General features: G+C 41.1%; 1 protein-coding gene and 2 pseudogenes across 2 annotated transcripts in view; 1 reads left to right on the forward strand and 2 right to left on the reverse strand.

Moving 5' to 3' along the window:
• JAK1 (Janus kinase 1) overlaps window positions 1-22358 on the forward strand; it is a 243496-nt gene that overhangs the window by 84546 nt on the left and 136592 nt on the right. The window lies entirely within an intron of this gene.
• LOC132673940 (U5 spliceosomal RNA) lies at window positions 4508-4633 on the reverse strand (annotated as a pseudogene).
• On the reverse strand, window positions 11435-14654 carry LOC132670860 (NADH-cytochrome b5 reductase 3 pseudogene; annotated as a pseudogene).

A 22358-nucleotide genomic window follows, 5' to 3' on the forward strand; every position in this document is an offset into this window, starting at 1 on the left:
GTATGTTTTAAAGTGGTATTTAGTATTCCATTGTGCATTTATTTAACTAAGGTCCAGTTGAAGGATTAAAATTGTGTCAGGATTTTGCTATTGAAATAGCAATGAAGTGTGAGCTTTGTAGCTAAATCTTTGCACACATTCTCAATTATTTATATAGGTTAATTTTCTAGATATGGTATTTCTGGATCCAGAGATAAAGACTGCCCTACATGACCTTTCAAGCTTGATACAGTGACCCCCCACACCAGTGTTTCCCCAGGCTTTCTGTACCCTTTATTCACCAAGAATTTATGGAACATCCATCGCATGCCAGACATGCCTGGATACAAGCAGAGATGAATACTTTGTAGCACAATGTGCCATAAATGTTGTCAGAGCTTTGGGTAGTGAGATGCCCAGTTTGAGGAGGGTCATAAAAGACAAGTTGACTTTTTTGAAACCAAGGGATTTTATGTGAGAGGAAGTTAGTGAGGAGCACTGAAAAAAAAAAAGGGAGGAACAACAAAAGGGCCAAGGGGAGTTTTCTGTGCAAAAGCATGGTAGCCTAAAAGCCTGGTATGTGTTCATATATTTGGCAAAATTGTGAGTTGTCTTGTGTGCTTGTAGTAAGCATAGACTTGGGAAGGAGAGTAGTAAGAGAATGCAAAAACAAAAACAAAAACAAAATACACTATTATGTCATGCTAAGAAAGTTCTGACCTTATTCACATAGTAAACAGAGAAAGTTATTTATGGAGCCGCCAAGAAACTTCATGTATGATGAAATTGGATCTCACCACTTAACCTACTGAAGGGCACTGTCTTCAGTAGACCCTTGAAATCATTCCTGGGAATAAAGAAACAAAAGATGCAAAAAATTGCAAAGAAAGTATCCCCAAAGAATGTTGAAATGGAAACTGCAGCGAATCGACCAAATTCAGCAGTAGTATCTACCAAGTCTGGCACACTGAAGAATGTGCTATACTAATCATTAGTAAATTTGGTCATGAGTAACATTCTCTTCTCTAAAGAGAATGGCCTGGATATTGATGCATTTCCATTTCCTATCAGGAAAACAAATCCAGAGTAATAAACCTTAAAACATGTAGCCTAGATTTTAGTATGTGAAAAGCCCTTTGTAAACTGTAAGTAGTGTTCAATGAAAGATATATTTCTGGAAGGTGGTTTAATAAAAACTTTTGCTTATACACAAGAGGTCACAATGTTCAAATGCCTGCTGTGACCAGGTAGATCATAACTTTCAGCAATTCTGGAAAATTCTCAACTCTTATCTCTTCAAATGTTTCTTTTACCTCATTTTTGCTATCTTCTTAAAGAATTCTGATTACATGTATATTAGGCCTTCTAATTCTGTCATCCAAGTCTTGTAATCTCTCATATTTTGTATTTGCATTTGGTTGTTTTTTAGGATCTGACTTCTAGTTTACTAATTCATTCTTGAATTGTGTCCAATCTCCTTTTGCTCTTGAGTTCTTAATGTCTATCATTTTTTTCTTTCTTAGCAGTTTTGTTGGACAATTCTGTATAGTCTCTTGTCTCTTGCTCATACCTACCAGCTTTCATTTCATGAAAAAAGGTTCAAAAGGAAGCCAGTCTGTCCCCTGGCCTCTAGGCCTTCATCAGCAGGAAAAGAGAGGGATCCTTGGTGTGACTTGACCTTTAGATAAGAGCTTTCCTTCCCTACCCCTCCATTAGGAATTGCCAGGAGAGAAGAGGGAAGCATAGGACTCTCTATGCTCTTGAGAAAGGACTCCACCCTCCACAAGGGTCTTACCACCACTATCTGCCACAAGGCCATTGCAATTCCATTTTGGCTACATTCCCGTTTATGTCAAGAAGCCTAGGGGCACCTGGGTGGCTCAGTAAGTTAAGCATTTGACTTCAGCTCAGGTCACGGTCTCTTGGTTCCTGAGTTCGAGCACTGCATCAGGCTCTTTGCTGTCAGCTCAGAGCCCACTTAGGATCCTCTGTTTCCCCTTCTCTGTCTCTCTGCTCCTCCCCCACTCACGTTCTCTCTCTCAAAATAAACAAAAGAAGCCCAGAACTCTCAGATCATCCTTCATACACAAAGCTAATCCCATGTGGTTCTAAGGACAGAGAGATACCTTCTACTATAGTGTTCTATATCTCTCTCCTAGCTTTTTCCCCCCACCATCTGCCATACTATATATTTTATTAGTCTCCCTCTTCTAAAACCACAACCTCCTTAAGAGTGGGGATATTTGTTTTGTTAACTGCTTTGTCTTCAAAGCTTAGAATATTACCTGAAAAATAGAAGGTATTCAAAAAATATATTTGTCAAGTGAATTAATATTAAACATTCTTATTTTATATTTGGTATCTTGCCATTCCATTTCCAAAGATTTTGCAAGTCTGATTTTTGTTCAGCTGTTGCTGTTAGCTTTTATTTATTTTGCTCTTTTTACTTGTGTGGTTTGTGGATTTTTACTCTCATATTCCTTGGGGGTTTATCTGTAAAAATTCTTTGAGGCATAGATTAAAGTTCATTCATTCACAAATCATTTGTATTTACTTTTACTAGTTGGCTGGGGTAACTCTTTACCCAGGACCAAATTAATATCTCTGCTTGTTTTTGTTTCTGTTGTTTTTTTTTTAACTACAAAAGTAGGATGAGTGGGGTTGCAAACCCATGTGTGTGGATATAAATTATCAAACGACAAATATTTTCTTCAGACAAAACAGAACAATGATATGAGAGTAAGAGGTTCTTGCTTGTAAATAGGCTTTACCTGCTAAAAACAGGTCCCTCCTGTACAGATTTTGTATAGATAATTTATTTAGCTCTTGCAGTGTGGGGAATAAGCTTAGGAATTCCCTGAGCCTGCACTGATGGGTTAACAAGGCATAAAGAATTACAAAGCCATAGGATGCTCACATCCAACTCTTGGCAAACAAGATTATGTGAATAAGGATAGAGAAGAGGGGCAGAGGCCCCCAGTATGAGGGGGCAAAGGCCCCAATACAGAGGTATATGAGGTGAGCAAGATTAGGTATTCAGGGTGAAAACGCCCCCCAATTTAGTACAATAGTAGAAAGCTGCTTTCACAGGAAGGAAGGACCAAATTAGGTAAACAGGTAAATAGGGCTATATACTGCTGCAGGTGAAGTTGCCCAGAGGGGAGCTAATCAACAAAAGAAAGGTGCCTTGTTGACCCTGAGGTTACTTGCTCTTTCTTGTCCCCTAGACCAGTTTAGGTAAACAGAGGTGGTGCCTCACGTCTGCTGTAAACAACCTCCGGCCCTGCTGCCCCTGTGCCAGGATTTTGTTTTGCATTAACTGAAGCCCCTAACCCTGAATATCTTCAGGACCCTCTTTTCCTCACGTCCATGAGTTAAAGTTCACAGTTTCATTGTCTCTTTGTGCATGTCCATCACCATGTTTGTAAGCCTTCTGATCCTAATAAAAACGGAGCAACAACCTTCAACTGGGGCTCTTGTCTTTTCCTGGACATTAGCCATCTCTCGCATTTTAATCCTGCGTCTGCTCTCTTGCTGGACAAGAAAGAACTTTAGACTCAGAGTCTATGACATTGCAGTCCATCCAAAAAATTTCAATATTTTTTGAATGTCAGGTACAGACTTTTTGGTTAAGACCTTGCTTTTTAAAAGGCATTAAGTATAAATACAGTAATCTTGGAGTGTCTTTAGTTAGTCATTTGGGCCACCATAGAGGAAAAAGAAATTAGATTTGTTTCCTCAGCCTTTCTCTATGCTGTAATATTTTCAGCTTACTATTTGCCTGGTCTCAGTAAAAGGTTTCTAATGTCAGATAGGTACTGTTGTGTACGTTGAGTGTTGCATTGGTCTCCCTTTCCGAGGCACGTTTAAGTACATTTCAAGGGATATTGAGCTGTGGTCAGTCTCTCTGCGGGTCATTGCATTTAAAAATAGTCTGGTGACTTTTGCCTCAGATTTCCTAGATAATATTGCAGTAGATGAGAAAATTATTCTCTGTTTCTTTAAATTAGAGTAAAAGATAATTTTCTACTGACTCAGAATTAGAAGGTAGCTTCTAAAATCATTTCCCTTGCTCACCTTCTGAATTCAACCTCATTTTTTTAAAAATGAAACTTTTCCTAAAGATGCCCCAGATCGTTGGAGATTAGTTACGAAAACCTTGAAGTTTAATGATTAAATTGCACTGGCCTAGTGCTCTCAGAGTCAATCCCAGCACATTCAGTGTTTGACAGGAAGTGTCTGATGCAAATTCGAAAATTTGCTCCTGAAACTGCTCCTTTTTTCTTTTTGCATTTTTGAACTGGGTGGCTCCTCATGTGTCTAGCTCCAGAGAGGCAAATAAAATTCAGAATGGCATAGCCACGAGGGACCACAGCTTTACGGCATGAATTGTGATGGTGCTTGGGAGTCTCATCCTTCCCCTCGACCTTCCTGTCTCGCTTAGAGACCAAGAGGCCAAAGTCCCGTCTGTGCTTTGACTTCTATTCTACTGTGGCTTTGCTCTGCTCTTGACTGAGGTTTATATGTGAGACAGAAAAATATCTGACTTAGAAAGGTGCATTCTTAACTCTGTTTTATTTCTTTACTTCCATAGTATCTTATTTCTTTAGTAAAAGGCGAAAGATTTATACGATCTGAAGAGAAACCAGAGTATCATAGTATCTTATTTCTATCTAATTCTTTTTATTATTTATAAATCTTGTCTTGAGAATATTGTGAGTTTAGAGATCAGATCCTCACAGACTGAATGCTGCCAGCGATGATGGAGTGACCTTGCAGGGTTACTTTTACCTTGAAGAGGTCATCAGGGTGTGAGCCTCTGCTCCTCAGTCTCAAATTTTTGTCAATACTGAGAATGAACCCATTTCAGAGATGAGCTCACATTGTCTAAGCTTATAATATGCATAAGGTGATAGATAAACCGAGAATGCTGATATATTATGTGTGTGATCTTGGAAAATTCCACTAGAAAATAAGTTCCACAAAAGGCAGAGAGTCTGTTCTCTGCCATATCTCCAGTGCTAGTTCAGCGCACAGTGTGATAGGTGCTCAGCAAATATGTGAATGCATGATTTAATCCCTCATTGCCAGTTTTCTCTGTGTAAATCAAGTACCATGTATCTCACTGATTGTTTTGAGAACCTTGAGAACTAATTTATAAGCACTTAGCATGGTATTTGCCACAAAGTAAGCATTCAGTAAATTTCTCATCAAAGATTGACACCTATTAAGTTTTTATTTTACTTTTTGCTTATTTTACTTGAAATGAAACATCAATTCTATTTGCTATATATATTTGTTTTACCCCTCACTCATTTTGGGGGAAATTAGTTTGAAATATGAAAATGTATATTGAATGTTCACTGTGTGTTACAAATACAATGCTTGTGCCATGTAGGAACCTAATCCAATGAAGGAAATAGACTTACAAAATGTATATAATAGAAGACTACATATGGAGCTATAGAAAAAGGCATGGAATAGGGCTGGGGGCATTCTGAGTAAGGGCAAGAGGGTTAAAGGTCTATTTGCTAATAAAACTGTTGCTTATGCTGAACTAGAAAGCAGTAGGAAATATATTCCTGACTCATAAAAGACAAGTGATGGTTTAAAGATGGTACTATTTTTAAAAGGTTATGGTTAATATAAATTTTTTTCATTGTCTCATATTCTAATTCTTTGAAAATTTATAATCTATATAGAGTGTTGCATGGCAATGCAGAATTAATCAGAGTGTTTAATCAGTTGGAATATTCTGTTTTTCAAACTATTTTAGACAAACACATTTGAAACTGTTCTACCAAGAATAATACAGTTCTTTTTTTTAAGTTTATTTATTTATTTTGAGAGAGAGAGAGAGAGAGAGAGAGAGCACAAGCAGGGGAAGGGCAGGGAGAGGGAGAGAGAGTGAATCCCAAGCAGACTCTGCACAGTGTGGAGTCTGACATGGGGCTTGAACTCATGAACCACGAGATCATGACCTGAGCTGAAACCAAGAGTCAGACGCTTAACTTACTGAGCCACCCAGGCACCCAAGAATAGTACAGTTCTACCAAGTGACATCCTTTTGTTGTATAAAAACAAAACTAAAAATTAAAGAAGTATACATGTAAATATTTATTTTTTGGTAATTTATAATCACAGTATCCTTGGCACTTGGAGGAGGAGATAGAGACAGAGATAGATGTAGATATCTCCCCCATGGTCCAGACAGGCATGTTTACTTGTCCCTGTACAGCAGCTGTCTATCCTGTTCATCATTATACTGGCCTCCTTTGAGTTTCCAGTTTTATTAGATTTCCCCATTTGGGGTGGACTTTAGTTCAAGCTGATTTCTAACAACCAGTCTTCTGAGATCATCAGATTTCTCAGGAGTAGCTTGATTTTTTATATGAAATCAGCACTTTTTAAATGTTGCCAATCAATTCCAACTTATTTGTTTTTAAAGTGCTATACAAAAAAAATTTACCAAGGGCCATACATGGGCCTCAGTGTATTAGCTTATAATCTCTGTTCTAAACAGGCTAAGCCATCAACCCATGTGTGTTTTATATATACAATGTAGAATACGTTTTGCTAGCATGCATCTGTTAGATACAATATCCACAAATTTGGAAAGAAAAGTCCAATTTCAGATTTCTTTTTATTTTTCTTTATAAATGTACATGTGTCTAGATTTTTTTTGGTTCCGTGAATATGGTCACTATACCTACAATATAAGGAAATGTAGGGCACAGTCCCTGCCCTCAAAGAATTTTTATATCCTGTGCGGTATAGAATGTGAGATGGATTGAAGCATCAAGAGATTTAAAGAAAGAAGAACACCCAGGAATTTACTAGCTCAGTCTGGGTCTGTTTTAAAGGAGCCAGAGGGAGAATGGGTGTGATGGCACTAGAATGAAAGGGGCAGATATCTGATGTTTGCAGGAAGTTGTGACAAGAATTGATAACTGAATAGACGTAGTGTAAGAATAAATGAGAAATTGTATTTGTTCTTCTGTAATTGGAAAATCCTAACCAAGCATCGTGTTGCATGACTATCCAAAGGAGTCCCTTCAGTGAATTTTTAAGGAAATAAAAAAGCTCAATGTCACTTTCTTTTCGGTTTGTTCATTTCTTATAAACCAAAAGCAATGTGGAAGAAGGCTCAACAGATATAATAATTTACATAATTAAAAGGCAGGAAAAACCCAAGTATTAGGGGAAATGTTTTAGCTGATATATTCATGTATATTATCCTTTTTTATTACCTTCTCATTTTACAGGATTGCCTTTCTTTTTTTGAGAAAGAGAGAGAGAGAGAGAGAGAGAGAGAGAGAGAGAGAGATAAAATCCTGATGCAGGGCTCCATCCCATGACCCTGGGATCCTGACCTGAGCCAAAATCATGAGTCGGACGCTGAACCGACTGAGCCAACCAGGCGCCCTGTCTTTCATTTTTAATCAACAAAAAATACATGTCCACAGTTACATCAAGATTTTAAAATTTCTGTAGGCTTCTCATGTTGAAAAGCTTCATTGAAATAGACCATCAGTATTCTCCCAAATCAATGCGATTAGTTCCACTAAGGGCATTTCACTGGCATCTGATTGTTTGAAGGGGCTATAGGGAAACTGATGACATTAAGTAAGATAGATTATGGATAACATTCAACTCTCATCTCTCCATGGACCTAGCAGGCATAGCTTGCATTATTGCTAATGGGAGTTTTGAGTTTACCATTAAAAGTCTATCAATCTCCTAATCCTTGCAGAACACAAATGGGCTTTAACTTTCGGTATAACTTGTTAATTGGTTGACAACAGCCTCATTGTAAATGATTGACACCTGACAAGTTTTTTAATTTTTTTTTTAAGGTTTATTTATTTTTGAGAGAGACAGAGACAGAATGCGAGTGGGTTAGGGGCAGAGAGAGAGAGGAGGACACAGAATCCAAAGCAGGCTCCAGGCTCCAAGCTGTCAGTACAGAGCCCGATGCAGGCTCGAACTCACGAGCTGTGAGATGATGACCTGAGCTGAAGTCAGACGCTCAAACGACTGAGCCACCCAGGTGCCTCCCAACAAGTTTGTTTGTTTGTTTGTTTGTTTGTTTGTTTTGCCCCTTCTCCTGCCCCTTTCTAGTTCCAGAACCAAAGGACATTTGTCAGCAGCCTAGAATAAAGACAACAGTAGGAGACTTCGGTTGCAGATTCAGGCCAACAGGGAAGACATCAGATAGGGTTATGTTTGCTGCACTTCAGGAATGTCCGGTGTCACATTTGAATGTCAGTGCAATTCTGTCTTGAGAGTAGGTTGTCGTCTTAGACTGGGCAGCTATAACAAAGTACCGTAGCTTGGGTGACTTACACGCAGTAGAAAATTTTATTTCTCACAGTTCTGGAGGCTGAAAATCTGAGATCATGGTGCCAGCCCGGTCAGGTTCCAATGAGCACCCTCTTCTGAGTAGCAGGCTGCCAGCTTCTCATTGTATACGCACATGGCAGAAACAGGGATCCACCCTTGTGACCTAATCACCTCCCCAAAGTCTTCTCTTCTAATACTTTCATACTGGGGGTTAAGATGTCAACATATGAATTTGGCGGAGGGTGGGGGGGACACAAATGTTCCACTCATTGCAGTTGAACCTACCTAAGACACCCATGTAGAGACTAGTTATCCAAGTTGCCTTCAAGTTTCTTGTCCACGGTCACCACACTTGCACATATGGAAATTGGGACTAGAACCTAAATCTTATGGCAACAGGTCCAGTGCTTTTTGCAGGGCCCCAAACTGCTTCTCAGTCCCTCAGTTTAACAAGTGTTTCTTCAGGGCCCGTTTCATCGGGCTCTAAGGATGGCAAGAGGGCTTGCATTGCTGTCTTCTCTCAAAGGACTTAGAGTTTATTTGATCAAAATTTGTGTACATGTGAAATGGCTGCAAGCATCAATTGTATTTTCGTGAAGTGTTTTAGGAATGTAGAGAAAGGAGAAATTGTGGGCTGTTCATTGGGGAAATTTTCATGGAGGAGGCCTGCGGGCGTTCATGGATGCTCTACAACAAATAAAATAACTAAGAAGGTAACCCTTTTGAGCACCTAGTCTGTGTTGGGCACTGTGTGAGGTACCTCTCATACTTTCCTTCATTTAGGCCCCATTATCCTCTGAGGTTGGTGTTATTACTGTCCACGTTGCTGATGAGAAGATCAGTGTTCAGAGGAGTGGAAGGCACACTTGTCCAAGGCACATGGTAGGAGCAAAGACAATGTTGAACATAGGAGGACACCAGTGTCTCAACTCTTAACCACTATTGTACAGATTTTATAGTAAGTAGATTTAAAAATCTAACTTAAAATTTTTTAATGTTATTTATTACAAAATTTTTAAAAAATGTTTCTCATCTTTGAGAGAGACAGAGTGCAAGCAGGGTAGGGGCAGAGAGAGAGAGGGAGACACAGAATCCGAGGGAGGCTCCGGGCTCTGAGCTGTCAGCACAGAGCCCGATGCCGGGCTCAAACCCACAGACTTTGGGATCATGACCTGTGCCAAAGTTGGATGCTTAGGGGCACCTGGGTGGCTCAGTCAGTTAGGCATCCGACTTCAGCTCAGGTCATGATCTCATAGTCTGTGGGTTTGAGCCCGGCGTCGGGCTCTGTGCTGACAGCTCAGAGCCTGGAGTCTGCTTCGGATTCTGTGTCTCCCTCTCTCTCTGCCCCTCCCCTGCTCATGCTCTGTCTCTCTCTGGCTCAAAATAAATAAAAACATTAAAAAAAAAGTTGGATGCTTAACTGACTGAGCCACACAGGTGCCCCTAATTTTTTTTAATTTTAAAGAGAGAGGTAGATCAGTAGAGAGAGAGAGCGCGTGCACACATGATATGGGGAGAGGGGCAGAGGAAGAGAGAGAATCTTAAGCAGTCTCCACACTCAGTGTGGAGCCTGACACGGGGCTTGATCCCACGACCCCAAGAGCATGACCCAAGCTGAAATCAAAAGTTGAACGCTCAACAGACTAAGCCACCCAGATGCCCCCAAAATCTGACTTCTTACAAATATATGTAAAAATGTGTCTAGGTCTCTAAAACAAAAAAGCAATTAGAGTTCCCCTTTCCCTTAACATGTTGGCAGACCTGTGGGATAGAACAGAGAAAGGGGATCTATTATGTTCTAAGCTCTCACTTTATAAAACAAAATTCTGGGGGCACCTGGGTGGCTCAGTTGGGTAAGTGTCTAAAGCTTTTAAAGAGACCCAGGCTTTGTGGCCTAATATTTTGGGGACAATCTGCTTCAGGAAGTTGAGATGACACGGCTTTGTTCTCTAAGCCATTGAGGGAGGTGATCCAGGATGAGAGCTCATCTCCCTGCATAAGTTTGTAGAGCTATCAAATATGGTTTACCATATTTACTTTCTAGAACTTTTATTCAGTGTCCTTTTTATACATACATATTTACAGTACAAAAATGTTTCTGTGCTCATTTTAAAGTGTTTTTTCCCCAATGCCCTATGTCCTACATCAGCAGTTTCTGTCAGCACGTGGTACTTGGCCAGCATAGTGCTGGTTGGTGCATCCTTCCCCACTGGGGTTGCCAAGTGTACAACATGGAGGAAAAAGGCTTCAAGCAATTGGTGGAGAAATAGGCAACATTAGGTCACTGGGCTCAAAGGAGGGGATAAGAAGAAGCTGGAAAATTAAGTGGAGGGTCTACAAGAACCGTTTAATTAGTTACTTTTTTTATTGTAATTAAATATGTATAACACAAAATATGCCATTTTAACTATCCTTAAGTGTACAGTTTAGTGACAATAATTATCGAAAAAGTTGTGTAGGGGTGCCTGGGTGGCTCAGTTGGTTGCATGTCTGGTTCTTGATTTTGATTTGTGAGATCAAGCCCCATGTCTAGCTCTTCTCTTTCTCTCTTTCAAAAATAAATAAATAAACATAAAAAAAGAAAGAAAATGTTGTGTAACTACTACCATGATCTATTTCCAAAACTTTTCCATCTCCCCAAACAGAAACTCCATACCTATCAAGCAAAAATTTCTTATTATGCCTTCCTCCCGCCCCTGATAAACACTAATATACTTTCTGTCTTTATGAATTTGCCTATTCCAGATAGACAGTATTCTAGATAGAAATATTCCAGATATTTCATATGCTCATACATTTCATAAAATATTTTTCCTTTTGTGTCTGACTTATTTCAAAGTTCATCCATAATGTAGCATGTATCAGAACTTCATTCCTTTTTATGGCTGGATTTTCTATTGTACATATATATCACGTTTTGTTTATCCATTTATTTGTGGATGGACACTTGGATTGTTTCTACGTTCCGGCCATCGTGAATAATGTTGCAATGAACACTGGCATACAAATGCCTGTTTGAGTCCCTCTTTTCAATTCTTTTGAGTACATACCAGGAGTGGAATCGCTGGGTCATAGGGTAATTCTATGTTTAACTTTTTGAGAAACTGCCGAACTATTTTCCACAGGGACGACACCATTTTACATTCCCAGGGCCCAGCCAACAGAAGGTGAAGCAATGCTCTTTGGAATGGCCCATGGGGTCCAGGTTGGACAGGCAGGCATACTGGCTCATGGGCAGGAGCAGCAGGGGCTCCACTTCTGGGGGTGGTAGGTGGTTCCATATTTCTCTTATTTGCAAAGTCCTAGCTATAATCCAAGGCTTCAGGGGTCTGTCCACCATGTACTAGAGCTTGAGGTAAGTGGAGTGTTCATTCCTTAGTTCCTCCAGCTTTGGCTGCAGCAGGATATCCTTCTTGGTCCAATTGGCAAAGAGCAGTTGGCATATGGTGTAGTCATCCAGGTCCTTCATGATGTCACAGATCACCTGCAGCATCCCTCAGATGCTTTGGGATGCCCGTTCCTCCCATAGTCACACCAACAGACTTCACCATCTTGATGACAAGGTTAGATTTATTGTCTGGACAGATGGCCTTTGCCTGGGTAGACTAGCAGCCCATTTGAGCCCTGGAACGTAATCAGTGATGTCTTCCATCTTCATGGTTTCCTGGTACTGGGACATCTTTCCTTCTAGCGGGAAACTTGGGATGGATGCCTTTACAGAAAATCTTGGTGACCAAACGCACTAAGCCCTTGTCATCATGGCCAGAGATGAGTATATAGGGCGAATGACCAGGTTTTGGTGGATTTGAGTCAATAGTAGATGTGCTGGCCAAAGGGGAGGCCTAGAATGTGATGGGGTTATAGCAGGATGAAGTAGAACCACTGGGTGTCATGGCCAATATTCTCCTTGTTGATGAGCCACAGTGGGTACTTGATATCCAGGCTTTTAAGGTGATATCCAATAGTGGATAGCTGAGCAGGCTATAGAGGAACCAGACTGGGGAGAGCACCACATGCCCCAGTATTCTCAGCTGGGCCTTGTGGTGGTGTCTGCTGTCCAGGCCAAGACAGTTGGGCTGCCTCTTTTCACTTCCTTAATAATATCCTTTGATGCACAAAAGTTCTTAATTTTGATGAAGTTCAATTTATCTATTTTTTCTTTTGTTTCTCATTTGATGTCTTATCTGAGAACCCATTGCCACACCCAGAGTCACCAAATTTATCCCTATATGTTCTTCTAAGAGTTCTATGGTTCCGTTTCGAGTTAATTTTTGTATATGATGTGAACTAGGGGTCCAACTTCATTCTTTTGCACGTGGAAATCCGGTTGTGCCAGCATTATCTGTGGAAAAGACTAATTTTCCCCTGTTGAATGGACTTGGCATCTCTGTGGAAAATAAATTGGACATAAATGTAGGGGTTTATATCTGGACTCTCAATTCTTTCCATTGGTCTATATGTCTATCCTTATGTCATTATCACACGGTTTTGATTACTTTAGCTTTGTAGTAAGTTTTGAGACCAGGAGGTGTGAGTCCTCCAACTCTGATCTTTTTTAAGACTATGTTATGTATTCTGGGCCCCCTGCAACCATACGAATTTGAGAATAGGTTTTTCCATTTCTGCAAAAAAGGCTGTTAGAATTTTGATAAAGATTGTGTTGAATCTCTAAACCACCTTGGGGAATATTGCCATCTTAACAATATTAAGTCTTCCAATCCATGAACATGGATGTCTTTCCATTCATAGCCATACCTTGGAAATATTGTGGTTTTGGTTCCAGACCACCACAATAAAGCAAATATCACAATAAAACAAGTCAAATGAGTTTTTTGGTTTTGCAGTGCATATAAAAGTTATGTTTACACTAGACTGTAGTCTATTAAGTGTGCAATAACATTGTGCCTAAAAAACCCAATGTATATACCTTAATTAAAATATACTGTATTGCTATAACTGACTGATCCACCCAGTCGCCTCTGATTTTCTTTTTTTAAAAGGCTTTACATGTTTTTATTTATTTTTGAGAGAGAGAGAGAGAAAGAGAGAAAGATCAAGCTACCACAATCATGGCAGGGGCAGAAAGAGAGGGAGACACAGAATCTGAAGTAGGCTCTGGGCTGTCAGCACAGAGCCTGATGCGGGGGTCGAACTCATGAACCGTGAGATCATGACCTGAGCCGAAGTCTGATGCTTAAATACACTGAGCCCCCCAGGTGCCTACATTGATTGATTTTCTTAATGTTAAACTACTCTTGCATTCCTAAGAAAAATCCCACCTGGTCATGGCATATAATCCTTTTAATATGCTGTTAGATTTGGTTTCCAAGTATTTTGTTGAGGCTTTTTGCATTCATGAGGGATATTGGCCTGTAATTTTCTTTTCTTGTGATGTCTTTATCTGCCTTTGGTATTGGAGTAATGCTGGTCTTAAAGAATGACTTAGGAAGTGTTCTCTCCATCATGTTTAAGTGCATCAACTTTGGAGGCAGGTGGTGTAGATTTTAATTCTTCCTCTGCTACCAAAAAGTTTGTAGCAAGTTATTTTGTCATTTACCTTCTCTAAACTTAATTTTCCCTTCTGTAAAATGGGAGTATTAGGAGAATTCATTGGGATCATTCATTGTAAAGCCAGTGGTGTGCTGGTAAATGTTTAACAACCAGCTCTTAGAGGATGTGGAGGTGGAAAACCCTGATTTGGAGTGTTTGCCAATGTCCATGTGGTAACTACTCCTGCCATTACTGGTTTTAAGGTGCAAATAGAGTTAAAGAGACATGCACACAGTCTGTTCTCACATGCCAGTGGGAGCTGACTCCAGGACATTGGTTTGTTTTTTAAGTGTGAAGTACACAATAGGTTATCAATCGATAAATATCATTTTCAGTTGCCTTTAACAAAAATAAAATAAATGAAAATAGGATGATTCCTGCAAAGCAAGATATATAATCTCCCTCTCTATTGCCTTCTGTTCTAAAATATTCTATATTTAATGTTATCCTCGGATAGTGTATCCTCTGTGGAAATCACATTTTATACTCATTTTCTAATTTTAGATCTTGTTATCATTGTTTATACTGAACATAATCACAGGGAGGATGATCCTTGCCCACAAGTCTGTTTGCCCTGCTGGCAACTGGCCGCACCTGGAGGGACTTGTTGCTCCTAACTGCTTAACATACTAACCTTGATGGCTGCAGGGAAACTTAGAAGCATCATTCTGCCTTGGCTCCCTGGTTGCTAAGGTCTTCTGCTTGATATTGTCCCTGGCAGGAATCACCAGCCAGTCCTGGTTTCCCTGGAAGGCACACATAGATTGCCCAACCGCCACCATTGGGCAAATGACTCAGCAAATGTCATGCCCTCTACACTTTTGCTCAGACCTGGTCTTAAGAAAATTTATGAAGGAAACAAAGACTATCTTACCCTGTCTCCTGGGCACCTAGTGTTAAACCCTTGACTAACTAAGTCACTGTGTTGTCTCATGTTCTTTATCCATCCATCCATCCATCCATCCATGACTTACAGAATGCTTGTGGCTGCATATATGAAGATGCTAGATGGGCCTAGTGTCCATAAACTCACAGCCTGGGATGGGGCCAGGTGGTGTGGAGATAGAGATGCAAATGAATAGTGAGAATAAGGTATGATAAGAAAAAGCACGAACGTATATGCAAAGTATTATGGGAAACTAAAGGATGAATTCTGTTTGCCTGGAGGAGCTATGGAGGTTTTTGCAGAGTGTGTGCAGGTAACCAAAGGGTGAAGCAGAGGTTTGGGCCAGATTATGACAGACTTTCTATGCTCAATGTGCCATTAAACTTGATCCTCCAGCAACAGGGAGTCTTTCTTTCCTTTCCTCTTCCATTGCCCTGTATCTTAGGACTTCAATGCCCTGGTCCCTGCTAATATAATAATAACCAACTTTTTTAGGGCTTACAGTGTGCCAGATACTGTACCAGGTGCTTTAAATTCATTATTTAACTATCTTCACAACAACCTTCGAAGACAGAAAATATCATCATCCTCGTTTTACAGAAACGTTTTACATAAAACGTTTTACAGTTTTATGAGAAAACTGAGATTTAAAACTCCAGGTCACACAACTGGGAATAGGCAGAGCTATAACCCACTTCTGATTCACAGCCAAGCCTGTGCTCCTAGAAACATGAGCCAGTAGGACTTGGTATCGTTGAGGCATCGGGAAGAGTGGTTGCATATCCCCAAACCCGCCTCCAAAACTTCCCTACGTTTTATGATGCTCATACCTCAAACCCTCTTACCTCCTACCTGGGCTGATAACAACCATCTGAAAGCACCTTGTTTAGGAGACATTCATAGTTATTGGGGAGAAGGGCTTCGGAGGATGTTGATGGCAGTGTCAACTTACCCTCAAGGACTGTGGTTGCTTCTGGGTGATGTTGAATTAACGATTCATCTGCTCATGCATAAGTCACCTAATGCCCCTCCCAAATAATGTAATGTGTTAGCCCAGTTAAAAACACCCACTCAGCTAAATGGACCGTCAGTTCTGTCAACTCCCATTGTACACTCTCTGCAAAAGGAAGCAGGAATTCTCTTTAACCTTGTCAGGCAGAGTTAAATTTATATATGAAATTAACTTTATATTAAATATGCATATATTTATAGGCATAATTTAACTCTAAAATTGTGTGTACAAATGAATAACCTGAAGCTCAGAAAGATGAAACCACTTGTTCAAGGTCATAGAATCAGTTTTCTTCCTACTATTGAAGGACTCTAACATTGGGGTGGTCTTTAGTCTGTATCCTAGCGAATAACTGCCCTTCTTTTTAATAATGAGACTTGGAATGTCCCTGAAGAAGTATTATTATTTTAATTTTTTTTTTCAACGTTTTTTATTTATTTTTGGGACAGAGAGAGACAGAGCATGAACGGGGGAGGGGCAGAGAGAGAGGGAGACACAGAATCGGAAACAGGCTCCAGGCTCCGAGCCATCAGCCCAGAGCCTGACGCGGGGCTCGAACCCACGGACCGCGAGATCGTGACCTGGCTGAAGTCGGACGCTTAACCGACTGCGCCACCCAGGCGCCCCAGTATTATTATTTTAGAGATGTGGTGTAGTGAAAAGAGCAAGGGCTCTGAAACCAGGTATTCCTGCATTAAGATTCTAGCACCTGCTCTGTAGTGGTGTGACCTTTGGCAAATCACCTCACGTCACCCGAAAGGCTGACTGTGAGAATTGCAGCAGATGACTGGCCCCTGGGGTACCTCAGTACGGGTTAGTCCTTTCCAGCTCTCCTCAGTGTAACACGAATGGACATCTCCAGCCATCTCAAGCAAATTGGTTACATACACAATACATTCTTAGAGGTATGTTAACTCATTTTAATCAAAATAAATTCCTGACATGTGGTATTTTGAAGGGCAATTTGGGGAAGGTATTGTGAAACTAGGCAAGTTATACAGCTCCCACAAGGTGGGACTCAGCAGACCAATCAGGGAGGCCCATGACCTGTGAGACTTTTGGGGAGGAAAGAGAAATGCTGCTGTATTGGGGACACAAAATATCTGGTCACATAACACAGGGATAGATGGAAGGAGAAATAGTAATAGAAGGCATCAGAGGACAGATTTCCAGAGAATGATGCCCATAGTACATGCTGTGTGAATGTGGGGGAGAGAGACCAGTTGCAAGGGGCCAAGAAACCCACCATGATGCCCCTCCTGCATTCTCTCCAGCTTTTGTCCCCCCATAGCACTTTGGGTTTCTCTTAGAGTCACCAGTGCACTTACCTCTTTGTAACAAGGTGGAGAAAATGTCACTATCTTTTTTTTTTTAAGTTTATTTATTTTATTGAGAGAGAGAAAGAGAGAGTGAGCAAGGAAGGGGCAGAGAGAGAGGGAGAGAGAGAATCCAAGCTGGCTCCATGCTGTCAGTGCAGAGCCTGGTGTGGGGCTTGAACCCACGAACTGTGAGATCGTGACCTGGGCCAAAATCAAGAGTCGGACACTCAACTGACTGAGCCACACAGGCACCCCCAGAAAATATCACTATCTCTTAATAACTGGTGCCAAAATTCCTCTTGGAGCTAGAAGCATCTAGGTTTGGAAAGCTGGGTAGAACAGAATCATTTGGAGAGCTTGAGGCAGAGCGTTGAGACTTGAGGACTTGGGTGTTAGAGGAGGGGCCACTTGCTGTGGGTACTACAGGGAGAATGTGCAATCCTTGGGGGCAATCTGGGATGGAGAACATGAGGAAAAGAGAGGAGGGAGGGCAGGGGGAAAAGGGAGAGAGCGGCTAGCAGTGCACCTGAGCTGTGATTCCTCCCTACCCTTCCCTACGTCTCCAGCGATGACCACCGAACCCAGGCACCTTCATCAAAGGTGAGTGCCTTTGATGAAAAAACTGGGAAGGGGCAGAGTTTCATTGCAACATTGTGTAGGACAGATTAGATGTGAGGAAGTGGAAGTGTCCCTTCGGATGTTATTCCTCTCTTGGAAGGGCTGTATACTTGCAGAGGCCAATGAGGGGTTGGGGTCTCAAACAAAGTTTACCCAGATCTATGAGAGGCAAAGGGGCCTCAGCTGACTTCCGAGTTATATCTCTAATTTCTTTCTCTTTCCTTCTTTACCTTTCCCTCCCCTCCAAAGCTTACCCAGTACAGCACCTGACATATAGTAGGCACTCTGTAAATATTTGTTGTGCTGAATCATGTAAATATTATGTATAGTTTCTGCTGTCGTGGTACCTAAAATTGAGTAAAGACAACACACATGTATTTCACACATAAAAATAAACTGAATTCTAAAAATTCTGAGAAGGAAATAAATACCATCTAAACAGGTTTAATACTTTCCCACCTCTTTGTTTTTTTAGTATCCTTCAAGTTCAACTCATATCTCACCCTCCAGGAAGTCTATCTGGACTTTCAGTGATGTTTCCTGTCTCTGAGATCTTATGCCATTTCCTGTCTGTGTCAGCCATTTGCCACTTGATCATTTATTTTTCAAATGGATGTTTTGCCTTTTCCTCTATATACTGCAGTCTCTGAGGACCACCCTTGCTAAGGGCCTAGTATAGTATCCTGTACACATAGTTGTTCAATTGATTGTTACTGATCGTATGTATCTTGCATCAGACTCTCAGAAACTGAAGAATTTATTATGTACTTAGCACATCCTGGTACTGAATAAATATTGTTGAATTGAGTTGAATTGTTGGCTGCCACAGACCTCTGAGAATCTCTGATTCCTAGATCTCACCCTCCTGCCAGAATAAGAGAAGATTAGAACTTGGGAAGAGATCAAATCTAATTCTTGTTAAGCTATAATTTTTTTTCCTATTGCTTTGGGGCATGTAATTTAGGCTTTGTACTCCAAATGAAAATATGATATATTGGCCAGTCACTTTCACATGGATGCTATGAGGTTAAAAAAATAAAGATGCACAGAATTTTGATGCTGACAGATATTATCAACTCAGAAGTATGAGCTCAGAGAGGTCAAACAGACTGCCTTATGTTTCCTCGGTTTGTTGCAGAGCTCACTGAGCATTTGGGTCCCACACTTTCTGGTTCGTTGGCTTTCCAGGCTCTATTCTTGGTTGTCAGAATAGCATTTCTTCATAGTGTTTTCATTATTAATGCAGCATACTAAGTCCTTGGGGTGGAATAAGCCTCATTATTAGAGCTAGTAAGTCAGGCCAAGGCAATCTGATATTCTTATAAAATCAAATAGATTTTGAAGTAAAGAATCCTTGAGCTCACTACCTTTATCCTACCTATATATAACATCATATATATACACCCTGTAAGTGGACACTTCTGCGTGGACATTCATTATAACAGTTTTATTGATTCTGTTGTACTGCTGTTAATTACATGAACCACAAAAACCTTCAGTTAAATTAAGCCATAATAAATAAGATTAATAACTCTGCTCTGTATATTGAGTGTTTTTACAAGAAACAATGTTCATCTTTTCAGAAATTACTACATTGACGCCTTGTAAAATAATTATATCAGGTATGTGGACTTTTTTTTTTAGTAAAAAAGCTTTTGCGTGTCTTCTAATAACTAATGGTGTGAACTACGATTAATTATCCTCATGATAACCCTATGAAGTGGACATTATGATCTTCCTCACTTACAGGCGAAGAAAATCAAAGCTTATGGAAATTTGGTATCTTGCCCAAGATCCCACAGTAGGGGAGGCCGACACTGAATGCGATAAGATATATGTACTTAGCACAGTGCTGGGCAGATAGTGTGTTGAATAAACGCAATTGGAAAAGTCAGCATGAAGGGAAAATCAGTGAAAAGGAAGACAAAAGCTGTTTTGAAGGTGGTACATAAAGTATATATTAAAAGTTCCTGTATATAAGAATGCCTGGATGGCTCAGTCGGTCAAGCGTCCGATTTTGGCTCTGGTCACGATCTCACAGTTCGTGAATTTGAGCCCCGTGTTGGGCTCTGTGCTGACAGCTCAGAGCCTGGAGCCTGTTTCAAATTTTGTCTCCCTGTCTCTCTGCCCTTCACCTGCTTGTGCTCTGTCTCTCTCTCTCAAAAATAAATAAATATTTAAAAATAAAAAAAAAAGAAGTTCCTGTATATAAAACATGTATGACTAAAATTTGATTCTGAGCTTCCTAACAATCAGCAGGACAAATACAATCAGTTATATGAGTGGTAAGTAACCTTGCCCAAGAGAAGTATAAATATCTGGAGCTCAGACCTAAAGGCCTTTTTTTTTTTCAATATATGAAGTTTATTGTCAAATTGGTTTCCATACAACACCCAGTGCTCATCCCAAAAGGTGCCCTCCTCAATACCCATCACCCACCCTCCCCTCCCTCCCACCCCGCATCAACCCTCAGTTTGTTCTCAGTTTTTAAGAGTCTCTTATGCTTTGGCTCTCTCCCACTCTAACCTCTTTTGTTTTTTTTCCTTCCCCTCCCCCATGGGTTTCTGTTAAGTTTCTCAGGATCCACATAAGAGTGAAACCATATGGTATCTGTCTTTCTCTGTATGGCTTATTTCACTTAGCATAACACTCTCCAGTTCCATCCATGTTGCTACAAAGGGTAAGGGCCTTTTTTTCAAGACACAGCATTTAACCTCCTAGCGAGAACCTTGGAGGATGAGGCAAACTCACCGTGGAATAGATGGGATGGCTGTTAGAAGCCTGGAAAAAGTACCAGCCAACCTGAGTGAGGTGGAGATGCCTGAGTTGCCCTGGCAGAAGGCAGAAGAAGGATTAAGAACTTGAGGGAAAGGGCATGCTAGAGTGGAAAGGCCAGAGGCCCACGAGAGGATTGTTTCATGAGAGACCCAAAGGATACACCATTTACCAAGACGATTAAGAATGTACTGCAGAGAGGTACCAGTGTCACTAAGAAGTCACTCCTGAAGACCTGGGCTTAAGGTAGGAGAATAGTCCCAGAGCTGGGCTACTTAATGGCCATGGGCATAATGGGGCTCCCTCTAAGAAACAGAGACCAATTGGAAGCATTTACCTATCAGAAGCCATGAGGCCACAATACCATAATAACCAGTAGAGTCAGAGGGCCAGCCAAGGGTGTGGTCTGCAGGAATTACAGAGAGGGTAAACAGCTCATAGTGTCCCAAGGGACAAATGTGTAGAGAACAAAAGTACTACATAAAATCTAAAAAAGAGAGGGCCTATGATCACGTGGTCCTGTGGTCATATATACCACATATGACACCACATAAAGCAGCAGACCTTGTAGAGTGCTGGCAGGCCTTGCAAAGGCACATCTGAAGTGACAGATCAGAAACAACCCTCTGAGAGACTCGGTTATCTTCCTGTAGGATATGCTTTAAATCAGAGACCTCTGTATGACAGTGTGTCCACACCTAGAAGAATGAATGGATCCAGGAACAAAGGAATCAGAGTAGGAGTGGTGCCATTTACCATCACTCCTATTGACTCACTGGGGAACTGTCCACATTCTGGTCTCTTCAAGTGTTAGGGGTCTTGGACCCTAAACATGGTGTACTCTTGTCAGGGGATGTAACAAGAGTCCCATGGAATTATGAATCATAGCTGTCACCAGGGCCCTTTGGATTCCTCATCTCCAGGGACCAGCAGGGGAAAAGAGTCACCATCATGGCAGGGAGAATCCATCCTCATCAGTAGGAGGAAGTAGAGTTCCTTTTACACATGTAGCTAGGGAAGAATGTGTGTGGTGCCCAGGAGAACACAAGGTCCTGGCACTCTGTTTCTCCACTGGAACTGTGATTGGAAGTGGATAGCACTCCTGGCCTGAGGAGGGTATGACTGCAAAGGGCTCAGCCCTCTCGAGGGTGAGATTTGGGTCATGTCACCAGGTAAGCCACCAGGACCTGCCAAAGTAATAGTTAAGAATGAGGGGAATTTAGAATAGAACAGAAAACAAACAAACAAACAAACAAACAGAATGGACAGAAGAGGGAGAGGATGTGAACCAGCTGTGGCTCTGAGACCAACGGCAGTGACCTGGCCATAGTTTGCCTCATTAACCGCCCTTTTCTAAATTTCCCTGCAGACAGACAGATCCACAGACCTGTGGAGGTCCTGCTCCCTGAACCTGCTATAGAAGTTGGCCTGAGCAGTGCAGTGGGTAGAATGTAGCCTCTATGAAAGTGCACTGCCCAGATCTCCTCCTATGGGTGGCATGACTGACCGAGAGTTCCAGCTTTTCCCCTATGCATCCATTGCTACGTTTGTGTAGGGACTAGGCTTCCCATGCCAATGACTGAGCATGGCAAGCATACTAAGGCAGGCTAGTTCCAGTGAACAATGGCCACTTTGGCTTGAGGACTCCCAAGTGGCTTACCCAAGGTTTTCTTGGAAATGCGTTCTTTCTATCCCAACTTCCCTTTCCTCCTCTTTTCTTCCACAGATATCGGAGCTGCATCATGGTCTGGAGTTGAGTCTTCCCTCGCCTTCTTTTGCTTCCTCCCCAGTAAATCTCTTGCTTATCTAATCCTGTCTTACTTGCTTCTTTCTTCTTTTAAATGTTTACTTTTGAGAGAGAGAGAGAGAGAGAGAG

The sequence above is a fragment of the Panthera onca genome, chromosome C1 (assembly GCF_046562875.1).
Source record: "Panthera onca isolate mPanOnc1 chromosome C1, mPanOnc1 haplotype 2, whole genome shotgun sequence".
Classification (NCBI taxonomy): Eukaryota; Metazoa; Chordata; class Mammalia; order Carnivora; family Felidae; genus Panthera; species Panthera onca.